We start from the raw sequence: 24639 nt of genomic DNA on the forward strand, positions 1-24639 counted from the left end.
TTCTGGAAAAGATAATCAAGCAACGAATTAGCGAACACCTAGAAGCAAACAAAGTAATAGCCAAAAGCCAACATGGGTTTGTCAAAAACAGATCATGCCAGACTAACCTTATTGCATTCTTTGACAAAGTGACAAAATTAGTAGTCCAGAGGAATGCCGTCAATATAGTTAACTTGGACTTCAGTAAGGCATTTGATAAGGTAGACCATAATCTATTACTAGATAAAGTAGAAGAATGTGGGTTGGACATCATCACCACCAGATGGATTCGTAACTGGCTGACCAACCGCACTCAACATGTAGTCCTCAATGGAACTGCATCTACATGGAGGGAGGTATGCAGTGGAGTACCCCAGGCTCTGTTTTGGGCCCAGTACTCTTCAACATCTTCATCAACGATTTGGATGAGGGAATAAATGGGGAACTCATCAAATTTGCAGATGACACCAAGCTGGCAGGAATAGCCAACACTCCAGAAGATAGGCTAAAGATACAGAAGGATCTTGACAAACTTGAACATTGGGCACTATCTAATAAAATGAAATTCAATGGTGAAAAGAGTAAGGTTCTACATTTAGGCAACAAAAACGAAATGCACAGGTACAGTACAGGTTGTACCTTGCTCAACAGTAGTAATGGTGAAAGGGATCTTGGAGTCCTAGTGGACAACCATTTAAATATGAGCCAGCAGTGTGCAGCAGCTGCCAAAAAAGCCAACACAGTTCTAGGCTGCATCAACAGAGGGATAGAATCAAGATCACGTGAAGTGTTAACACCACTTTATAATGCCTTGGTAAGGCTACACTTGGAATACTGCATTCAGTTTTGGTCACCACGATGTAGAAAAATGTGGAGACTCTAGAAAGAGTGCAGAGAAGAGCAACAAAGATGATTAGGGGACTGGAAACTAAGACATATGAAGAACAGTTGCAGGAATTGGGTATGTCTAGTTTAATAGAAAGAAGGACTAGGGGAGACATGATAGCAATATTCCAATATCTCAGGGGTTGCCACAAAGAAGAGGGAGTCAAACTATTTTCCAAGGCACCCGAGGGCAGAACAAGAAGCAATGGGTGGAAATTAATCAAGGAGAGAAGCAACTTAGAACTGAGTAGAAACTTCTTGACAGTTAGAACAATTAATCAGTGGAACAGCTTGCCTCCAGAAGTTGTGAATGCCCCAACACTGGAAGTCTTTAGGAAGATGTTGGATAGCCATTTGTCTGAAACAGTATAGGGTTTCCTGCCTAGGTAGGGGGTTGGACTAGAAGACCTCCAAGGTCCCTTCCAACTCTGCTATTGTATTGTATTGTATTCCATTATGAACATGGTAGGTCTCCTCCTTCCTTCCATATGCAAGCGGTAAATTAGGAATTTGTTTACTTATCAAAAGGAAACATTTAAAAGTCCTATCATTCCTCTTGAAAATCTTTCAATTGCAGTCTCATTGTTTTATGACTATTCTTTTCCCTATTAACTCCTGCCAAGTTTTAGTTTATTTAAAGTTTAAAGTTTAGTTCATTTAAAAGTTTCAAAAATCAATTGCAGTATTGGAAAACATGTTAGAACATCTAATCGGTGGATTTTGGGGCTTCCCTTGGGATGGGGCTTCCCTTCGATGGGGCTTCCCTTGGGACGCATCCGAAGACTACAGCTAGTCCAGAACGCAGCCGCGCGGGTGATTATGGGGAGCTCAAGATACTCCCACGTGACACCTCTCCTGCGCGAGCTACACTGGCTACCTGTGGTTTTTCAGGTGCGTTTCAAGGTATTGATTACCATCTTTAAAGCGCTCCATGGCACAGGACCCAGTTATCTGCGGGATCGTATCCTCCCGCACACATCCCTACAACCAATCCGCTCTCACAGGGAGGGACTACTACTGGTGCCGTGCACTAGGTAGTGCCAGCGGGCGATGCCTAGGGGTAGGACCTTCTCTGTGATGGGCCCAACCCTCTGGAATGACCTCCCCCCCGATATTAGAACTACCACTGACTTCCGTTCCTTCCGTCAAAAATTAAAGACTCACCTGTTTCGATTAGCTGGCCTGGCACATTCTTAGTTTTTACCTCCCGGTGGATATATTTTAATGGGTAATTTTGGGTAATATTTTAACTCCTGGGTTATTAGAGCTCTTAATTGTACTATATTTATTATTCTATATACAGTCTTGCAACCTCCTCCACCTACGTATTTAATTATTTAACTGTTTTATGTATGTATTTTATAACACATTTTAGTGACTGTACACCGCCCCGAGTCCCTTTCGGGAGAGGGGGCGGTCTATAAATACGAATAATAAATAAATAAATAAATAAAATTTTGATGTTGAGTATCATGTTTACCAGCAGGAGAACATGCAAATGACAATGTAATATCACATGGATTCCATATATACTACCCTAATCCTTGCTATACACTTTGATGCATGATTAAAATAATAAATTCCCAAATCAAGACACAATGATTTCAAGTCAGTATGTATATTGCCTTAATGATTCATGCAGATGCATATACAAGTCAGCAAAACACCACACACAAGGAAGCATTATGCAATCATGTGTACCTTAACATAATAACATTTTCCATCCTCATCTCCATTGTCCACTTTCACTGGTAATGCAATGATGTGAAAAGGTATGTATAAACCCAACTGTGTGGTCCCTAAATAACTGGTATTGGATGAGGATAAGCCCCGAAGGTATAGCAGCTCCTTTTGACCCTCCTGGATAATAATGATTACAATTTTAGGTGCCAAGTACAATTCTGTGTCCTTGTAAGAAAAGAAAACGTGATTGAAAAAGTGGCTGAAATTGTTCATGGATGTATGAAATTTTGCAATCTCTCCTAAGATCTCTGACTTCTTGTGACTGAAGACGCTTCTTGGATGAGAAGAGAAACATCGTGAAAGAAAAACAAGAAAGTCCAGCTTCCTCTTGGGGGGAAAAAGTGTGGGGGGGGAGAAGCACGTTTGGGACAACCATGACCTGGATGACTAAGAATCTCCATAGACGTCTTGTGACATTTTCTAGTCTTGCAAGATTCCACCAATTTCTAAATCTTAAATTTAAGAAAAATAGATATATGTGCTTTTGTTGATACCATCTGGGGTATTATGTACATTCTAATGATATTGGGTGTTGCATTGCTGATCTTCCTATTTTCAATTATTCTTATTACTGATTTGCAATTGCCCTGAGATCATTGAAAGGAGAACTAGCCCTCAATGATACTGAAGCAATTGATTTAGCCCTTGATGTAGACCCATCAGAGCAGGGGCGTCAAACTCTCTTTCATTGAGGGCCGCATCAGGGTTGTGTTTCACCTGGCATAGCCGGGACATGGCCAGGAGGGCATGGCCAGCTTGATGTCATTCGTGCCACTTGTGTTTGACACTCCTAAATTAGAGGCACCCACATTTCTGGAGGGACCAGGGAAATGCCCGTAGGGCACCCAAAATAAGCTTGAGGGACTTTCCCATTGCATCTAGGTCATAGGTGGTTTGTCACTGTCTTACACAGTTGTCCTAAGGAGTGGAAGTAGAAGAAAGCAGGAATTTTCCCGATATGCTGGTTATGCGAGTTTCTTCAACGTGAAGTGTGAGCACTGTTGCCTTTTTAGCCTGAACGTTGCCAGCACAATTCAGTCTTGCTTCCTGGTTCTCGCACATCAGCCACTCATGAGGCAACACTTTCATTTCACCAGATGTAACCCAGATGGTATGTATTAATTTATAGAAGGAGGCTGGAAAATAAATAGATATTTTTCATCGAAAGTCTTTTAAGTATGATTTTTATGTTCATTTGAAAATTGTTCATTTGCTGTGCTTCTGCCATAAGGCAGATACAGTGCGGCTCCCAGGTGAATGCACATTTCTTCTGAACGGTGCCAAGTGTTTGGAAGCGGATTCGCAACGTGCCTCTTTCTGGCTTCTTGGAGGAAATCCTAACTGGGGCTGTAACAATGTGTTCCTGAGGATTCCTTTACTTCGTTGAACAGAAGTGTTGGTGAGATAAATTTAAAATAGCTCCATCTTATTCTCAGAATTACAGCTGCTCTATGAACTTTCCGGCAGCAGCAAAATATATTGAATCAAGTATTGTGGTTGCCTTTATTTATTTTTTTGAAATAGAAGCTTAAATAAGAAGTCATCTTTGGCAAGACGCCCTCTTCATTTTTTAAAGTGTTGCCACTTATTTACTATGTTATTTAACATGTAAACAATATGTTAGATGTAAACAATAATATTTTGAGGTCTAAGACTTCCCCCCCCCCCCCCCCCAAATGTATACAAGCCACCCATCACCCAAAAAGCAACTCTGGGCAATAAACAGCAATCAGAGAAAAAAACAAATATAAAACCCACATTAAAAGATAAAAATTATAAATACAATTTAATAAAAATATTATGTACAATATTATCTAGTGTAAAGGGTACTGTAAGGTATAGAAATCGCAATCTGTAAAGCTGTCAGTGATTTCATTTGAGAATATTTCTGTATCACTTAAACAGATTTTTGAAGCAATATATTCATGTCTGTTCATATATTTTTTTTAAAAAATTATCCTCATGAGATGAAATCAATTACTGTGTGATAAAGATTCTTCTGTGGGATAAAGTTTTTGATTACATTCAACCATGCTTGCCCAGTGTGGCTTGGTTGATAAGTAGATAGGTAGGTATAGGATATAGATAGATAGATAGACAGTAGATAGATAATAGATAGATAGATAGATAGATAGATAGATAGATAGATAGATAGATGATGGATGGATGGATGGATGGATGGATAGATAATAAACTTAAAACTTCTCCCCAATAAGAACAAAATTGGAATGTGCATTGCTGATTCCACCCCTTTTTAAAATTAAATCTATTGCTGTCTGTTGACAAAACTAAATAATGGTAGGATCCACACCTAACTAAGTGTTTAAACAAGTAAAACTAATAATTCCTATAAAATTATATTTTTCAATCAATTCATTCAGCAACTCAACTGGTTTCAGTGAAAAAGTTCTTCTGAGTACATAATTCTCCCTATGCATAATCCAGGATCTCTATTTCTAAAGTGATAAAAAATATTTTTTTTCTTTTAATGACCCTGCAATCTTACTTCAGGGTGGAGTTCGGGCGACTGATGGAAGCTGAGCGTTTACTGGCCGGATGCCCTTCCTGATGCCTCCATGGAGTTCATAATAGGCAATGACTTATTGTGCCAAGAAAAGAAATATCTGTCGCTACTTAGGATTGAACTCAGACCCTCCTGATTGTGAGGCAACAACTCCATCTCTAGGCCACCACATTGCTCATGATAGAAAATAAATAACATGATTAAATATAGTGGTCTGGATGTGTCACGCACAGGCCACGCCCACCCCAGCTCCGCGAAGGGAAAAACATTGCCATAAATCATGTGACGGCAACATGACGTGGTGAATTTGACACCCATGACATAGAGGGTAATCATGTTTACTATATATAATTAACTTAGTATAATTTTATTTACATTCATTTTGATTCTGGGCTCCCCTTCCATGCTCTTTCCCAAGTAAATTCTTGGATTATGGCTCCTAAAGTCTTCCGCTTCCCAAAGTTCATTTGTGTCTAGATCTGAAAAAGCTTCACATTTCTATACTGCAATTACTGACCTCCCCCTCTTCCTTCATTTCCTCTAGTGCTTAGATTCCTTGGCTCAGTTTTAATTTCATTTTGGAAAATTCAGCCATGCTTCAGAACAAGAACGATGCTCTGGAGAATGCAGCATGAGAAATCTCATTGTTTATATAGTCTGGCCACTAAACAAATATAAGGGACTTGCTTGCAAAGAAGTACAATGGGATATAGGTCATGTTCACCCATCATGTTCGGCCCTACCTCTCATGCGTGCACATTTCACCCATTAAATGCATAGGTCAACAGCCAAGTTTGTAGCCTCCCATTACCTCTGTGCCCACCTACCTTTTTCCTGGATGTCCTAATTTAACATATCTGGCTTAGTTAAGCCTCAGTTAAGAAGCTGTTCACAGAAGAATAAAATGATGCTTCTTGTGTATGCTCCCTATGCGGTCACCACTAAAATATCTGCATTTACCTGCTCGTTTGACAGAGCCACTATGCTGTGGCTTGGAGAGAGCCTTTGGAAGTAGTCAGACCCGAGTCCTAAAGAAAGAAACAGCCAGAGGCTGACCTATTACAGTTTTCTGGTTGACCAAGTGGGACAGAATATCACTTGAAAAACATTACTGATACCCTTTCATATTTGGTAGGTTTGTCCTGTAATACGATCGAACAGTGACTGAATATTCCAAAAATTCTTTTCATTGCATGAAAGAAAATCATTGTTTTTTTTATCATCACCAAAATTTATATTCAATCATCTTAAGTTTTTGCACTCAAATTCTTGCTTTTTCGTTCTTCCAGCCACCCAGAACGTTTCAGTTCTTGGCTTTTTTTCTTTCTTTCAGTGCTGACCAGTGCTTTCCTCACACTGATCTTCAACCTGTTTATTCTCGGGTGATTAAATGTTCTGAGGAAGGTACCCTAAATTCGGAGTACCCTCCAAAAGAGTAGAAAAAGGTTGGAATATTTTTGCTGATGTTTATTCACTTCATAAATACGTCTGAATTTATCTACTACGTTTTCCCAAATTAAGCACTTGGCCTTATTTTTCGGAAGGTCTTATTATTTTTGAGGTGCAGGAGGCGGTGAGCATGGTTACCTCATGGCTGCTGCTTTGTTGTAGTATTTTTTGGGGAGGGCTTATTTTAGTGCATGCACTCAAAAGCCCAATTGGGCTTATTATCCGGGGAGGTCTTATTCTCAGGGAAACAGGGCAGTACTGCTGCTCCCAGTGTTTTGTTCCATTGACAGTGTCCATTAATTAGCTTGTCCCTTAACTAAACAGAAAAAGGACAATTTTAAGAGATAATGTCAATGGAAGAGAACGCTTACAATGTGCAAGCCGATTCTGCTGCCCCCTTGACTTCTCTGTTGAAAATAGCCTTCTTAGATTTAAATTGGGAACATTAAGCATTCATTTTGCAAGTTTTAAGTAAACCCCTCTTTTTCACTGTAGTGAACATTAAAGCTGTGCAAAACTTTATATTTGAAGGCAAAAAATGTGAGTACAAGGAGGCTAGAAGGAAGCATCTGTCAGCAAGTTTGTAAAGTGAATATATCTTTTTCTGAGATTGCATTATAGTTTTGGTGGGCAATCACATGGTCCTGGGAAAAGATGCAGCTGTTTTAAGGAGGTGCTGCTGTATGAGGGAGGCAGGTGCTGTATGAGTGTCCCCATAGATTTTAAAGTACTTTCTGGCTTAGAATCGGAAGCATGCCGAGCTATAACAAACACAACTTCGCTTGCAGTGTATGTGTTTAAGCTTAAACCTCATGGCTATTTTCTTCCAGAAAGACTAAATCAGTCATCTTCAGCTTAAATCCTAATATAGTACAGGTTGAACAAGATCTTTTCCAGATGCAACATTCTATTATTTTAGTTTCTATCATTTTTGCCTGAATAAAGTTCTGGCAAAATTAAACGCAAGTGCTCGGACTTCTAGGGCCACAACAGATGCTCACATGATTGCCCAGGTGGCCATCCTCTGAGATCAAAGCACATGTTTATATTAAGCCTGAAAAAGGAAAGGAAAACACATCCCTCCCCCTCCAGATCTTAGCTTGTTGGATGTTGAAATCCATTGTTTTATTTTTTTTAAAGTCATCTTTTCCCCAGCCGGACTGGAAAACCAGAACTGAACAGAGCTACAAAATACGTTTTTCATGGGCACTAAGAAATGACAAGACACTTGGTTTATTTATTTATTTATTAAACATACACACAATATGAAACACATAGGGAAGTCCCCCTCCCAACCTTTTGGGCACCAGTACCTGTCCCATGGAGAGAGGTTTTTCCGTGGACTGTAGGGGGTGTGGCTTCATCTGCTGCCTGCATCCCATGGATGGCGCTTTGCTTGTTTGTGCAGTCCAGTTTCTGGTATGCTGCGGCCCGGTGCCAGTTCACAGATTGAGGGGTTGGGGACCCCTGATATATGGCACCTGTTCTGACTCCCACCTCTTCATACACCAAACACACCAAGACAAAGATACTGCACTATGATTTATTAACACACAGACTAGAGCTTGCAGCAATCCAGCACAGACTAGACCTTGGCAGCAATTTAGCCTGCCAAGATAAGACAAGGCCTGATAGCTTCTCCAGCTCTGGTAAATAAGTTGATTCCTGCAAACAGTTTGCGCAAAGTCATTTCTTTTTATACAGTCTTGAGAGGAGCCTAATTGCAACCACCTGGGTCCAATTATCTCCTGTAACTGCGTAGCTGTTCTTTACGTCTATTAGCTCTCTGTTGCCGGCATCCAGAACCACCTCCCTTTTCTCCTCCCCACTGCTCCAATGCATGATGTCAGGAGCACACTCACTTTGGCTTTCACCACTGCTCCATGCCTCAGGCGCCTCCTGGTGGCCAACCAGCCACTCTGATCCCTGCTCGGAGTCGGAACCCTGTCCAGAGTCCTCCACATCTTCCAGAGCCGAGTCATAAGGCCCCTCACTGTCGGAGTCTGGTTGCAGCTGCAACGGCTCCTGCTGGGTCACAACAGGCACCCATCTCACTGCCAATCAATTCTGGGTGGCTTACAATGCTAAAAAAGCAAGTACAAAAAAATTAAAGCTTTAATAGATTAGATATTAAAATAAATAGATATTAAATAAGTCAGAAATAATGATACAATGAAGAGAGAGGTGGGATATTCCTCCTAATCCACTAATAACCTCTAGCGTGGAGCACCTCTGTTGGGGCCCTGGGCCAATTAGCAGAGCCAGGTTCTTTGAAGCTCTTTTGGAAGGCCAAGAAGGTGGAGGAAGTTTTTTTAAAAAAATTATTTTGTCAAGCATGTATAAGACAACAGATATAAGTATAAACATGATTATGAATACAGGGAATAGATAATAATAAGTGGGGACAGTAGGACAGGGATGGGAGGCACGTTGGTGTGCTTATGCACGCCCCTTACAGACCTCTTAGGAATGGGGTGAGGTCGACAGTAGACAGCCTGACGTTAAAGTGTTGGGAATTTGGGGATGAAACCACAGAGTCAGGTAGAGCATTCCAGGCATTGACCACTCTGTTGCGGAAGTCGTATTTTCTACAATTGAGTTTGGAGCGGTTCACGTTCAGTTTATATCTATTGTGAGCTCGTGTATTGTTGCGGTTGAAGCTGAAGTAGTCATTGACAGGTAGGACATTGTAGCAGATAATTTTATGTACTATGCTCAGGTCAGACCGAAGGCAGCGTTGTTCTAAGTTGTCTAAGTCCAAAATTTCAAGCCTGGTGACATAAGGTATTCTGTTGTGAGCAGAGGAGTGGAGGACTCTTCTTGTGCAATATCTCTGGACTCTCTCAATTGTATAAATGTCTGATATGCAGGGTGGGTTCCAGACAGATGAGCTGTATTCGGGAATAGGCTTTTATTTGCCCTAGTTTGCCATACAATATTACCAGAGAAGAAGCTTTGCAAGAAGGGGAAAGCAAGGGGCACACAAACAATGTTGCAAAGGATGGGGCCCACAGCAGAAAAGGCCTTTCTCCTGGACTCTGCCAGCCAGACTTCTTTGTTCTCTCCATCATGTACTAACTTTATTATAAAAAACAACCCCCTTTTAATCTTGGCTTGATAGCAATCATAAGCATCTGCACTTAATTGCAGTGGCGATAAAATATGTGTTGTGATGTCAAGAGCTCCATTCTTTCATGTTTGAATCGCATGCAAGTATGTGTGGAACAGAATGTGTGTTTTAATATACATGTTCTTTTGCCTCATCTTGTGGACAGGTATATATTTCTTAATGAGATACATAATAAACACACTTGCCCAACATGTTTTTCCCTAAAACAGAAATCTTGCCTTAAAATATAGATCCAGGGAAACTCCATGTATTTCTTGTTGCTTAAGTTAGAACGAGCAGAATAAAAATATCATGTTTTCAGTTCTGCAAAGAGCCATAAATAGTCTTTTGTTGTTAGCAGAATCTGCAAGAATCTAGTTTCTGCTGAGAAAGAGCATAAGAGCACTCAAAAAACAACAACAGATAAATGTGAATATTTGCTTTGGTTGATGTAAGACTTGTTGGCGCAGAAGAAGCATGGAACAGATAGCTAAAATTGTTTCTTTATGGTCAGAAAAGTCATCTTAGTGAAGTTCCAATCTATTACTCCTCTTTTGTTCTTTCAGAGTGAAAGAGCAAGGTTCATTTTAGCAGAGTTAGGCTGGATTTCCTTGGAGAAAACTAACTCATCAAATGCATCTGAACATTTCTTTTATATGGCCTCCGTTTTTATTCTTAATCTCAGCTGTACTGGCTTATCATGACTCCATTGTCAGTATTTCTTTTTTAGTCTCATAGGAGCAGAGAAGCTTTCATTATTGGTTATACTGTATATAGGGATGGTTTGAAGTATCTGAAAGTCTGATCCAACACAGGTTTGAATGACTCAGACCAAGATGCAATCTTGCAAAATGTGATTTTAAAACTATACTTCCAAAAGTTAATACAATAGATCCTACACCAAAAATTAAGTTTGCACCAACTGTATTGATATAGAAGATTTTACACACAGCAAAATCTTGCTTAATTGAATGACCCTATTAGCCCAAGCTGCTTGTTGGCTATCACAATGTTATGGTAACTTATGGTGGAGCTGGCCTCTTGAAAATTACCGTATTTTTCAGAGTATAAGATGCACCAGAGTATAAGACGCACCAAGACTTTGAAGAGGCAAAAAAAAAGTTTTTGCACTCTGCAGACCTCACAAAAATGGCCCGTTTTCATGAAATGGCCCGGGTTTTTTTTCCAAAAAAAATATATAGCATGAATAGCCTTTAGGAGGCTTGGAGAGTGCTCCTGGGGCATGCCTCCCCAAATTGAGCAAAAACAGCCCTTTTTCGTGAAAACGGACTGGTTTTTGGCAACAAAAGGGCATGCATAGCCTTTAGGAAGCTTATAGAGTGTTCCTGGGGTTGGGGGGGGGCAGAAAATGGCCCGTTTTTTGCTCATTTCTGCCCTCTCCAGCCCCCAGGAGCACTCTGGAAGCTTCCTAAAGGCTATGCACGGCCATTTTGGTGAAGTGGGTGGGATTTTTGGAGGCAAAAAAGCTGTATTCAGTGTATAAGGTGCACCCAGATTTTCACTCTCTTTTTTGAGAGAAAAAGGTGCGTCTTAGTCCAAAAAATATGGTAGCCCACTCTTCCTTTTGACTAACATGAAGCTACAATATGCAATGGGTAAACACTCACTGGAAAAATCTATTAGTCTGTATTGTTGGTTAATATTTTGGGCTTAGACAACTTAGAACTTTACCGCTTTCGATCCGACCTAAGCGTGGTACATATAATTATCTGCTACAATGTCCTACTGTCAATGAATACTTCAGCTTCAACCACAACAACACATGAGAAATAGGTACAAACTTATGGTAAACCAATCCAAACTTGAGTGCAGAAAATACGACTTCAGCAACAGAGTGTCAATGCCTGGAATGCACTACCTGACTCTGTGGTTTCTTCCCCAAATCCCCAAAACTTTAATCTTAGACTGTTGACCTCACCCCATTCGTAAGAGGTCTGTAAGGGGCGTGTATAAGGATACCAGCATGCTTACCAACCCTGTCCTAATATTTCCTTGTATTTGTATTCATTTCCTGTATTCATAATCATATTTATATCTGTTATCTAATTCATGCTTGATGAAATAAATAAATAAAAAAAAATCAATCGATTGATCAATCAATCAATAAAAAGTTATGCTTCCCTGTGGATAGACTTGTAGTGGGCTTAGGGAATGACCATGAAGGATGTGAGGAAGATCTATTATCAAGGCAATTATCAGATAAATAGGTCTTGAGTTCATCCCAAGAAGCTAATTTGAGAAAATTCCCTAATTCACAGAGGTAAAATGAGGTAAGGAGGAACCATTCAGACTTGAGAAATCTATCGGAACTATTGCTGATCCAATAAAAATAGTTTTAGACCTAAATGACTTTGAGTTTTTTTTTAATCAAGTCTACCTTATACAGCTGATAGGATCTGTCCTGCCCAACCACAAATCCCATGGGTTTAAGCATACAGAGACAAGCTCCTGTAACCTCTTTGGTGCTCTCAGTTGCTCATAACCCACTTCAGTCTGCTGTTCTGCTTAGAGGTCACACTTCTCTGGAATGTATTGTGGCTGCAGATACTGTGACCTCGTTGAACTGGTCTTGCTAAGTTACCAGTAAACTGGCCACTATGTTGAAGATGCCCCAGGAAACAACAATAATAATGAGATGTCATTTCCAAAAGTTGGAAGCCTAGTAAATTCTGCTTTTCTATTGCTGAATGCCAATCTCATCAGAAAGTATAGTCACCTTGGGATAAAATATAAAAGGCAAATCTTTTCTGGAAAATGTTATAATGGGAATTCTTTCATCATTTTCTTGAGCTGTACATGATTCCTACATTTTAATGTTCATACTTTTTTTTCCATGAAAAGAAACAGAACAATTTTGTCCTGAAAAACTTTCCACTCCTCCCTCTTTTAGGCAATCCGGTTGAATAATGGAGGTCCTGAGTTTTAATAGGTGGTGTAATGCACATAATCAATTACCTTGGCTTGTATTAGATAGAAACAAAGAACAGATAAAGTAGGAGTCAATTTGCATCTGATTTGCATTCTCCTTGTGAACACTGATTCCATGGCTATTTAATTTCTTTCTTAAGACTATTCAAATGTGCAAACTGCAACCTTTTGAAACACTTACAGCTGTGCTTCTTTGTCTAATTATTATCTCAGGTGCTGACATGATTTAATGGTTAGAGCCATGGCTGTTGAGTGGCAGGCAATTGAGCAGACAATTCCAGAAATATAAGACTGGTGAGGTTAAAGCTGATTTTACCGCCAGTGGTACACAATGCAGGAATCATTCACTTTGGGGGCAAAGTAAGAGGTCTGCATTTTTAAGTAAGTTACGGTAACATCCCTGACCCATCCCCAGCCTATTGCTTTTATTAACAAGATTAAATCAATTATTTAACCTAGAAATAAGAATTATAAATAATCTGTTGACAAATTTTAGACTGTCTTGATCATTGGTGTCAAACCGCATCACGTTGCCATCATTTGACGTTTCATGGCATTTTCCACATTCGCGAAGCTGGGATGGGAGTGAGCCTTGGGGTGGGCGCTGGGCCTGATGCATCTGGCACATAGGCTGCCAGTTTGACACCCCTGGACTTGATGGAGCTTTCAAATGAAAGTATTCTCTAAAGCAGGAATGAGGAATGTACTAATAGTCCTCAATTTACAACCATTCATTTAGTGACCATTTGAAATTACAATGGCAGTGAAAAGAATGACTAACGATTGGTTCTTTCACATACAATCATCACAGCACTTCCCCCTAGTCGTGTGATCAAAATTTGGATGCCCGGCAACTGGCTGATATTTACGACAGCTGCAGAATCTCAGAGTCATGTGATTTCCATTGTGACCTTCCCAGCTGGCTTCTGACAAGCAAAATCAATTGAGGAAGCTAGATTTGCTTCATGCATTCATTTAACAATTGCAGTGATTCTAACTAGCAGAAAAGATCATAAATCAGGTGTAACTCACTTAAGAATGACTTTGTTTAGCAATGGAAATTCTAGTTCCAATTAAACTAAGGACAACCTGTATGTGTTTCTAGCTATTATTGGATTGCAGTTGCAATCAGAGGTAGCCACAGGCTATTGCAAAAAACAAACAAACCCATACCCACATTCACAAAAGACAGGTAGATCTTCAATGGCGCTGTTATGGTTGCCATCTTGATTTCTTTGTCATCAATTGGCAGATAGATCTGGATGCCATAATACCTAACCAGTTTTTGTTAGTAGACAGGGATATGTGAATCAGTTGAATTCTGGTCAATTTTATTATGTTAATTGATCAGTACCAGGTTCGTTTTGTTTTAATTATTAGATATTTTGAAAAAAAAATTACGAATAGTAACTTTTCACACCATATTAACTCTTTGCATATGTTTTCCCCAGCACACAGGTGGCAGGCGGAGCCATTACTGAGGGCATGCAAGGCGTTGCCCGGTCAGCTCCGGCGTGCATGTGCATACTGGCCAGCTGATTTCAGCCTTGATTTTTGGCCATTCCCAAACTTCTGGTTTGCGTGTTGGGCCATTTTTCGCCCTCCGGAGGCTTCAGGAGGCTTCCCATAAGCCTCTGGAGGGAAAAATCAGCCCAACACACAAATCGGAAGTCAGAAAATGGGCCATTTCTTGACTCCAGGGGGAGGGGCGAGGGAGCTGCTTTTGGCCTCCCCAGGCTCCTAGAACGCCTCTGGAACCTGAGGAGGGTGGAACATGGATCCACTGTGCCATCACACACCAAAAGTAGGGGAGAGCAGGGGTGTGTGGTTGCATGCACATGCACCGGGAGGTCACATGCATGCGGAGGGGAGCACGCATAGAATTATGGGTGTGGGCACATGCGCATATGTCTCCCCCCCACTCCCTCTGCTTTTGGCACATGATGGGGAAAAGGGTAGCCATCACTGACCAATCTGAACATAAAATATTCAAGTCAAAGTTTTAAGCTAAAGTTCTGTGGCTGCCTTAATTTCTGTTACACTTCAGTACCCTTTTTCCTCCTGCTTGTTTCCCTTTATAGATTAAGTGTATATTTTTGAAGCAGAAAAGAAGTTTGGCTACAGAATGTACATTATAAATCCCATTTTCTTTTTGAGAAATATTTGTTATGTGGGTTCTTCATGCTCTCTGAGCTTGATTGTTTTCTTGCAGATGTTTCGTTACCCAAACTTGGTAACAACATCAGTGCTAGTAGAGGCTAGTAACTTCTGGTAGCTATTACTAAATTTATGTCACATCACTGATCTTCATTTAGAAATACCAATTTCTCTGTATGTTAGCTGTAACTTGTGCTAAACGGATCCTTTTGCAACTGAGTTATTGTAGCCTTTGTTTAAACTTTCCTTAACCAGCCACCAACCTTATACTTTATGGCAGGGGTGTCAAAGGTGTGATGACACACTGTTGTCATGTGATATATCACAACCCTCCTCACCTTCACTAAACCGGGGATGGGTGTGGCTAGCGTGTGATGCATCTCACCTCACACATCCTTACGACCAATCCTCTCTCACAGGGAGGGACTCCTCCAGGTGCCATCCGCCAAGCAGTGCCAGCGGGCGGCGCCTAGGAGTAGAGCCTTCTCTGTGATGGGCCCAATTCTCTGGAATGACCTCTCCCCGGATATTAGAACTACTAACGACCTCCGCTCCTTCCGACAGAAGCTTAAGACCCACCTGTTCCAATTAGCTGGCTTGACTGATGTATAGTCCCATCTTTAACCTCCTGGCAAACATCTTACTGTGTAATTTTTAAGGGAAATTTTAATTATATTTGTATTTTAAATTTGGTACAGCACATTCTACCTCCTCCGTTTATATGTTTATATATTTATGCACATTTATATTTTGTATCTATATGGTTTTTAATATGTCTGTACACCACCCCGAGTCCTGTTTAGGAAAGGGTGCGGTTTATAAATAAAAGTTTACTTTACTTACTTATCCAGCCTGCAGGCCATGAGTTTGACATCCCTGCATTATGGTATGGACCTTATACATATTTCTTTTCCTCTCTTATTTCATTCTTCTTTGAAATGAATTACTTATCAATACAAATATAAAGAAAATGAAAAATGAAGAAAAAATAAGTGAATGGGAATTGAAGAAATATGAAGATATACGATTGATTTGTTCATCTGGAAGTGCATTCTACTGCATCATGCATCATTGCCACTTGAAATTTTACAACTGAGGGACAGACCATGAATGACATCCAGACTGGTGATGCTACTAAAAACACCTTTGAGGCAACTGATTCCCCCTCCACACAGTAATTTTTAGATACATACCATGGGGATCACATTAAGATCCCTTATACTGCTGGCATGCCTGTCAGGAACATTAGAGATCTTAAATGGGATCAAAATTATAAATGTGTGGTACAATCTCCTAAATGGTGCAACTGAGGCAGGGATGAAATCCAGCAGATTCTGGAGACCTGGTAATGGAAATTTTGAGTAGTTAATAGAACCAGTAGTGGAAATTTTGAGTAGTTCGGAGAACTGGCAAATGTCATCTCCGGCTGGTCCCAGACTGGGGTGGGAATGGAGATTTTGCAGTATCCTTCCCCTGCCACACCTACCAAGCTATCCCCAGCAAGCTACACTACGCCCACCAAGGCACAGAACCGGTAGTAAAAAAATTAAATTTCACCACTGAACTGAGGCTTAAAGTGGGTTGTATACTTGGGATGCTTTCTATGATATCAGGAACATGATGCTTAGCACATGTACCAAGCTAGTTTAGATACACTGCATTCATAAAATGGGGTTGAATTGAGATATCTCAAGTAAGCAGCATTTACTGAACGGTATTTAAAATAATGCAAAGTGGTTTAAAAAGCTTATGAGTTTCTTCAACTGCCACATTTTGCACATAACAGCACAATTGACAGATTGATGGTATTGAATATTTAATTCCTTTAGATATTTAATTTCTTTAATTTTAATTTATTTCTCAGTTTGTTGTTTCCTCAACACATTGATTGATTAATGAATGGGCAATCTATTGATTGAACATTGATTGAGATCTCATCTATTTAATAATTCGTTCTTATAGGGTTAGTTAAAAAATTTTAAGTTTCTAAAATATCTGAAATCTCTAATTTGGTAGTTAAAAGACAAAAATCAAATCAAATTACATAAACATACATAAACATAGTTTATTATCAAATTAAGTTTAGTTTATTTTGAGAACAGATCCATCCATCCATCCATCCATCCATCCATCCATCCATCCATCCATCCCTCTATCTATCTATCTATCTATCTATCTATCTATCTATCTATCTATCTATCTATCATCTATCTGGGGCTGGAGACTAAAACATATGATGAATGATTTCAGGAACTGCGCATGGCTAGTCTATTATCTCTAGATTAATCCCATGAGAATTAGCATAAAAATACAAAGGAAGAGGAGGAGGAATGGGGGAAACCTGTTCAGGTTTTTTTGCATTAGCAGCACAAACCAAAAAAATAAACCCAATCATTTCACATTTTGAACATCTCATATTCCTTAAAAACTTAGCATTAACTTTCCTTGGAACACAGCACTCCTACAATAATGATTGGAAAACTTGACCTATAAAAGGTTCTCAGCCATATTGCAAAACAGTAAGAACGAAAGACACACACACAGACACCGGCCATATCCCAACCAACTCTTCCACCATATTTCTTAAAAGACAAGGATAAGAACAATATAATTAAAGGGAGTCCCTGCTGACATGGAACTGGCATATTCTTCCTAGAAGACTGTTCTTCAGAAGAAGATTTGAAGCTCCCTGAGAAGCAGTTTCCTCTTAGGAACCAGATGGTTCCTTAATAACAAGTTAACTCCTGCTCAGTTCAAGGGAGTACCAGCATCAGTGTGCATAAGCCTAGTGCTGTCAATTGTATGTACCTGTAGGAAGTTATCACCCAGCCCTCTCCCAGAAAAATGAAATATCCTAGGAAATATTGATAAGGCAGAATATTATATTTTCCTGGATGTGAAAAAGGGAGAAACACATTTTAAACACAGAGTAAATTCCTGCAGCTTCCTGCCCATCCCCACTTTGTCAATGGGCCATTAGGAAGGCCAAGCTAGTCCACTTTACATAATAAAGAGTTCTCCCCTTCAGCTCCAGGGGGGATGGCAATGAAGGCAGGATAATATTGCCTTTTACTCAAACTGACCACATGGCATCTAAACTCAATCAAACCTGGATCCAAAACTCAGCAGCCTAGAGGGTTGTCCTTGCATGGGCCCATGTGAGTCTGGCAACCAATCAGAATACATTTCTTACACAGGAACAGGAAACAGATAGGTGGGGCAGAACAGATTATAAAAATCCCTGCAAGCCCTTCTTCAGCCCTTCTCTTCTCTTCCCTTCTCTTCTTCTCCACCAACATTGAAGCATGTGATCACCTTTTCTGTTCAGGGCTCAAGCCATGTGGTCCTGTCCACCATTAAACCATCTTTCCAAGCAGCCTCCATGTCTCCAGTGTCTTTTTCCCCACTTGGAGCCGAACCCAGAAGGACATTTCTCCCAACAATTGGCAGCCCAGATGGGACTCCAAGCTAGCCTAACAAATGGATATGGCCCAGGTAAGCCTCCCATGCCGGCACAGACCCCATTGAGTCTGTGGGTGGACTTTATCTTGGCCTTAACCATTTGGATCTAGGCTTTAAAGGGGTTTTGAGTTTGAGCTCAAAGGCTGCCTGGAAAGAAGGTGAGTACCTCTAAATTTTAATTCTCTAAAATTTAATGTTAAAGCATGGCAAAGCGTGGAAATGTGTGTATGCCTGCATGTGTGTGAGTGATGAAATCTTTCTCCCAATCACAGCTGGATCCTGGTTCCTCTGTGTGTTTTACCAAGAGAGCCTGGAAAGCATTAGGGTCAGGCCAGAGCATGGACCTTCTGTTAGGGAAAGGAGAGTGTGTGTGAAAATGGATGGAAAAGTGAATGCATTTTGCTGTTGTTGCTGCTTTTGTCCTGTGAAAAAAGCAAAGGCCCATTGTGTGTAAAGAGAGAAGGAGGTGCTAGTACTAACTGCAGAGGGGCAGAGGTCCTCCCCAGATCACCTTTTTGGATCTGGAAAACCTTAGCAGAATTCCCTACGAGGAAAGGGGCCGAATACTTCATTGAGGGAATCGAAGTCCTTCCCGGAATTTTTTTTATTTCCGAAAACTTACGGCGGGTGGCACCCGGCTAGGCCAAAGTGAGCCCTGCATGTAAAGGGTCATGGGAAGCGTTAGCTCGTGGGTGGCCAGAAGTGCCCTCGGAGATTTCCTTAGATGCCAAGATTTTGGCTGAGAGCAAGGAAATTGTGTGAGAAATGGGCTTTGCTGAAAGATGACACAGGAAAACTAATTTGGCTACATAAAGGTACTTAAAAGAAAAGGGAAATGTCGAAATGTTTCTTTTTTTTCTCTTGTCTGTCTCTTTCTCTGTCTTCTATGCAACCACGTGGTTTTTGTTTCTTAAGATTTGTGCCTTCCCCAATTTAACTGAGATTCAGGGTGGGAATGATTTTGTTTGTGAAATTCATGAGTTTTGTTATGCCCTCTTTGTCTCTCTGTGTGTATGTCTAAGTCTTTGTGTGCCCTCGAGGTAATTGTAACTATAAAATGTCTCCAATCCCCCCCCCCCAAAAAAAAAGACAAGAATTTTAAAGTGTTCAAAGAAAGAAAAGAGTAAGCTGGCAGAAATTGCCTTCGCTCAGTTTGCTGGGCCCACAAAACTGAGTGAAGGTGGAGGGAATCTTTGCTTTGCATCTGTTTTGGCCAGCAGAGACAGAGTAAAGATATTTTTTTCTTCCTTCCTTCCTTGCCTATACCTTAAAGTAACAACCCAGGAAATGTTTGCAAGAAAAGTTTCATCCTTGCATTTATTGTGTGCTTAAATGATTTTACCTGTTCATTTCTTTCCTGAAGCATGTGAATCCAGACCCCACTTCTCATCTGTGATATCCCCATAATGTTTATCTGTTTATCTGCTGAGTAACTGATGGTTTTATTTTTTTTCAAACTCTGCCTGCAAGCTATCTTCCCCCCCCTCCCTTACCTCTAATCCTCCAACAATGCCTTTTCTGTGGGGGAGGGAACCTTGTTCTCATGTTTTTCAGCCCTAGAAGATTGTACTCTTCAGGTGAGTATAGATTTTTTTTCCTTTTGGGGGGAGGAGGAGAGTGTTGCCTTGTGTGTGCATGTATGAAATGAAGGAAATTCCTACTAAAGGTTTGCCTTCAACCTGAGTAAAAACCCTCTGCACATTTTTCTGACCAACCTACTCTTATTAGTCCTAAAGTAAAAACCTGGCCTCCAGAAGGCAGTTTTGATTTAGATTTTGTCAACAAATTTGCTGATTTTCTGGCCACCATCAGATGAATCAAGGGCCCCACCCAGATGCAAATGATGTGTTAATGAAAGTCTCCATACATCTTGGATATTTAAAAATGCCAGTGCGTGCTGGGATATCAAGATAGAATTTGGATCTTTAAAAATTAGCCAGCATCTGCTGGCAGGTCCAAATTAGAAACACCCCAGGGCAGAGACAGGCATTAACAATCTAGTGCGTGATCATTTCCAGACCTGGAGGGAAGTTGAGATCCTTTAATAATAGAAAATGGAGCTCATTGGCTTATGTACAGCTCCCTGAAGTAATTGTAATAACTGCCTTGCATGAAGAAAGAATGAAATGGGATTTTTGTATGTGAAATTAATGATTGCAGTGCAAATGTGAGTATGTTGATGGTAAAGTTGGTATGAATGTAGTTTGATTCCCTTTCTTGTGAAAAAAAAAAGCTTCCTGAAATACCTATGATTGTTTGTCATGAGCAAGCATGAAGGTCTGATTGCAGTATGAATGTGAGTATGTGTCCCTCATGCCCCAGGGAGTGATAAGTGAATGGATCCAGAGATCCACGTGATTGCCTGTGTGAAATCCCCCCCCCCCACTCTTCCTTCTGGGTCATTCTTTGGAGGGAAGCAGGAAAAGCGGGGAGAATGAGTGTCTGCTCATTTTTACCATGAGTGTGTGTATGAAACGCCCCAGTGATACCTGTGAATGCCTCTGGGCATTCCCCCCCCTTCTTTCCCTCCTTCCTTTTGGGTCATTAAAGGCTGAAATTTTTTCTCCTCACTTTAACCACTTCCCCCCCCTCTCTTCTGAGAAATTTGGAGTAAATGGGTGATCTGCTCCGTTTACCTTTCACTATTGTGATCTTTTATCTGCATATAAAATTATGCAGTTACATTTCTTTGCTCTGAATACAATTTTGATTTTTTTTTCTTCTGGAAATTTTTGAGGTTTAAAATGCTTAATTAAACCTATAAAAAGGAATGATTTTGAGATATTTTGCTTACATTTGTAAATGTTTTAACATACTTAATGAGAATTTGCTTCCATCTGAATGGAATTTGATATTTTGGAGTGTTGACTCAAAGTACCTTTTTTAATTGCAATTTTTTTAAAGCTGTTTTTCTTCCCTCCCTCTTTTACACCTGTGCATTTTTAAATGTTTATGAGTCAAGGTGCTCCACCCTATGATATTTTATTTGTTTGTTTGTTTGCAACACAAGTTGTTGTCCCTCTTGGAAATTTACTCATCTTACTGCAAAAGTGTTTCAATCATACAGGCAGTGGGAATGTCATGTTCCATGAAATTTACATCGTCTGCCTCCTGAAATAATGTTTGGATTTCCACACTTGCACATAAGACTAAAGATATGTCTGTAAAGAACTGTATTCTTGGCCTCTTTTATTTTTACCTCAGAAACAAAGGACTGCTAGCTCAAACCATAACTCTCCAATTTGCTGCTGGTGATTGCCTCCTGATAAAACCTGACATGAGGAAAAAAAACTTAGCCAAGCCTGGGACAGACTGCCAAGACTGACTGACCACTCTTACCACCAAACCAAGCATGCCACCCTAGCAGACATGAAAGAACCCTGAAGGAGATGAAGAAGTAAAGACCAAAAGACTCTTTTCAATTCCCAGAAGACAGCTGAAAAGATTATGGGGAGGGTGGAATTTGATAAAGTTTTCTTTCTCTGTTTCATTCACAGAAATTTATTATGCTTTCTTCCTTGCCTCATTTATATTGTAATCAGTTTAATGTACTCATGTAAGAATTGTATTTGAGAGTGGCTGGCACAGCAAGATCTGAACACCTTAGATTTCTGGCTGGTGGGAGGGAAATTTATCCAAAATATCTGTATTTTCTGTATTTTGAAGCAGACACACACACACACACACACACACACACACAAAAGAGAGGGAGAGAGAGAGGCTCCATTCAGAATTAGATTGAAACTATCTCCTTGACCCAACTCCACAAAGTTTTTCCTAGGTTGATTTTTGCCTTTGCACAAAAGCCTAAGCAGTGATATCTCCCTTTTAATCCCATGGGGGAAGGGAAGTTCCCCTCAGGCAATTCCCCCACTTGAAGAGTAGCAGAAAGGATCTTCAAAACTCAAACCCTGTGACTCAAAAAAAAATGCTGCTGCCCAGTTGCCCAGTAAAGCAGGACATGTTGCACTGGTGGTCTCTGATAGGAGTCCCTGGGCTCATTGTGTGTAACTTTAAAAAAAAAAAACTAAATAGCTTGTATTGCACACTAGCTAAACTCAATTTGGCCTCACTAAAATAGGAGCCAGGGCAAGTTAAAGAAATCCCTTGGAAATGGGCAGCCTGTACTTCTTTAAAAGGAAGAATCCTTCAATGGCTGTGAAGTTTTTTTTGGGACTTCTGCTTGCTTGTAGTCTGGAAGCTCACAGAAAGTGATATCAAACACCTGAAAATAATTGGCATGGTAAATTGGATATTGTAAATTTCTTTCCAGAAATTGTGCCCTGGTTGCTAAGACCTTCATGGTTGAAAGCTCTCTGGGAGCCACTGAAGTGATCCTTCTGCTGTCTCTTTCAATGCCTTTCCATCAGAAAAATTAAGTTTCCCTGATCTGACCAATTTTATCCTTTGTCAAAAAGATGTGCGTTCCACTCACATGTTTTGAAAAAAAAAAGGAGGGATTGTAGGAAGTTATCACCCAGCCCTCTCCCAGAAAAATGAAATATCCTAGGAAATATTGATAAGGCAGAATATTATATTTTCCTGGATGTGAAAAAGGGAGAAACACATTTTAAACACAGAGTAAATTCCTGCAGCTTCCTGCCCATCCCCACTTTGTCAATGGGCCATTAAGAAGGCCAAGCTAGTCCACTTTACATAATAAAGAGTTTTCCCCTTCAGCTCCAGGGGGGATGGCAATGAAGGCAGGATAATATTGCCTTTTACTCAAACTGACCACATGGCATCTAAACTCAATCAAACCTGGATCCAAAACTCAGCAGCCTAGAGGGTTGCCCTTGCATGGGCCCATGTGAGTCTGGCAACCAATCAGAATACATTTCTTACACAGGAACAGGAAACAGATAGGTGGGGCAGAACAGATTATAAAAATCCCTGCAAGCCCTTCTTCAGCCCTTCTCTTCTCTTCCCTTCTCTTCTTCTCCACCAACATTGAAGCATGTGATCACCTTTTCTGTTCAGGGCTCAAGCCATGTGGTCCTGTCCACCATTAAACCATCTTTCCAAGCAGCCTCCATGTCTCCAGTGTCTTTTTCCCCACTTGGAGCCGAACCCAGAAGGACATTTCTCCCAACATACCCATCTGAAAAACTTAAGGTTACCTGATTTTGATTGTGAAAATCCAGGTGATTGATTACTAGATGTCAACAAAGAGATTACTGAGTTTTCTAACTTTGTTTCTTTTTAATGGTCAAACAGATTTTTGCAGCTCAGGTCTAAGATTTGTCATGAGATGAAGACTTATCATAAATTCTCCTTCCATCTGGGATCAGACTTGGGTAAGAATCTGAGAAAACATAGCATCTGGATATTGTAGGAAGCCTGTTGCTCAACATCTGTGGAACTTTTCTAGCTCTTTATTCTGTTGCATTAATGCATCAACCAGTACCAAACCTCAAATATTAAGTGTGCTATGTACACTGGCTCATTGGGCAATGTAAGGTAAGTTATCAGTGTTAAGCTTAAATATATCTGAAGATAGCCAATTGAAGCAACCCTTTTCATTATTTGATAGGTAACTATTGTTCCTAAAGCAGTAGATATCAAATTGGTAAGATCTGCAAATTGGTCTTGTTGGGAGAAATGTCCTTCTGGGTTCGGCTCCAAGTGGGGAAAAAGACACTGGAGACATGGAGGCTGCTTGGAAAGATGGTTTAATGGTGGACAGGACCACATGGCTTGAGCCCTGAACAGAAAAGGTGATCACATGCTTCAATGTTGGTGGAGAAGAAGAGAAGGGAAGAGAAGGGCTGAAGAAGGGCTTGCAGGGATTTTTATAATCTGTTCTGCCCCACCTATCTGTTTCCTGTTCCTGTGTAAGAAATGCATTCTGATTGGTTGCCAGACTCACATGGGCCCATGCAAGGGCAACCCTCTAGGCTGCTGAGTTTTGAATCCAGGTTTGATTGAGTTTAGATGCCATGTGGTCAGTTGAGTAAAAGGCAATATTATCCTGCCTTCATTGCCATCCCCCCTGGAGCTGAAGGGGAGAACTCTTTATTATGTAAAGTGGACTAGCTTGGCCTTCTTAATGGCCCATTGACAAAGTGGGATGGGCAGGAAGCTGCAGGAATTTACTCTGTGTTTAAAATGTGTTTCTCCCTTTTTCACATCCAGGAAAATATAATATTCTGCCTTATCAATATTTCCTAGGATATTTCATTTTTCTGGGAGAGGGCTGGGTGATAACTTCCTACAGTCTTAAGAGTTATATTATTATGGTAATAGCCATGTGTAGAAAACATATTGAGAGGGATCACTTGTCCTTCCCTGTTCAATGGTGTGACCTGATTGCATATTCATTTGTTGCTTTAAAAAATCTCTCTCTCTCTCTCTCTCTCTCTCTCTCTCTCTCTCTCTCTCT

Source organism: Natrix helvetica (assembly GCF_964273705.1).
Source record: "Natrix helvetica genome assembly, chromosome: 4".
Classification (NCBI taxonomy): Eukaryota; Metazoa; Chordata; class Lepidosauria; order Squamata; family Natricidae; genus Natrix; species Natrix helvetica.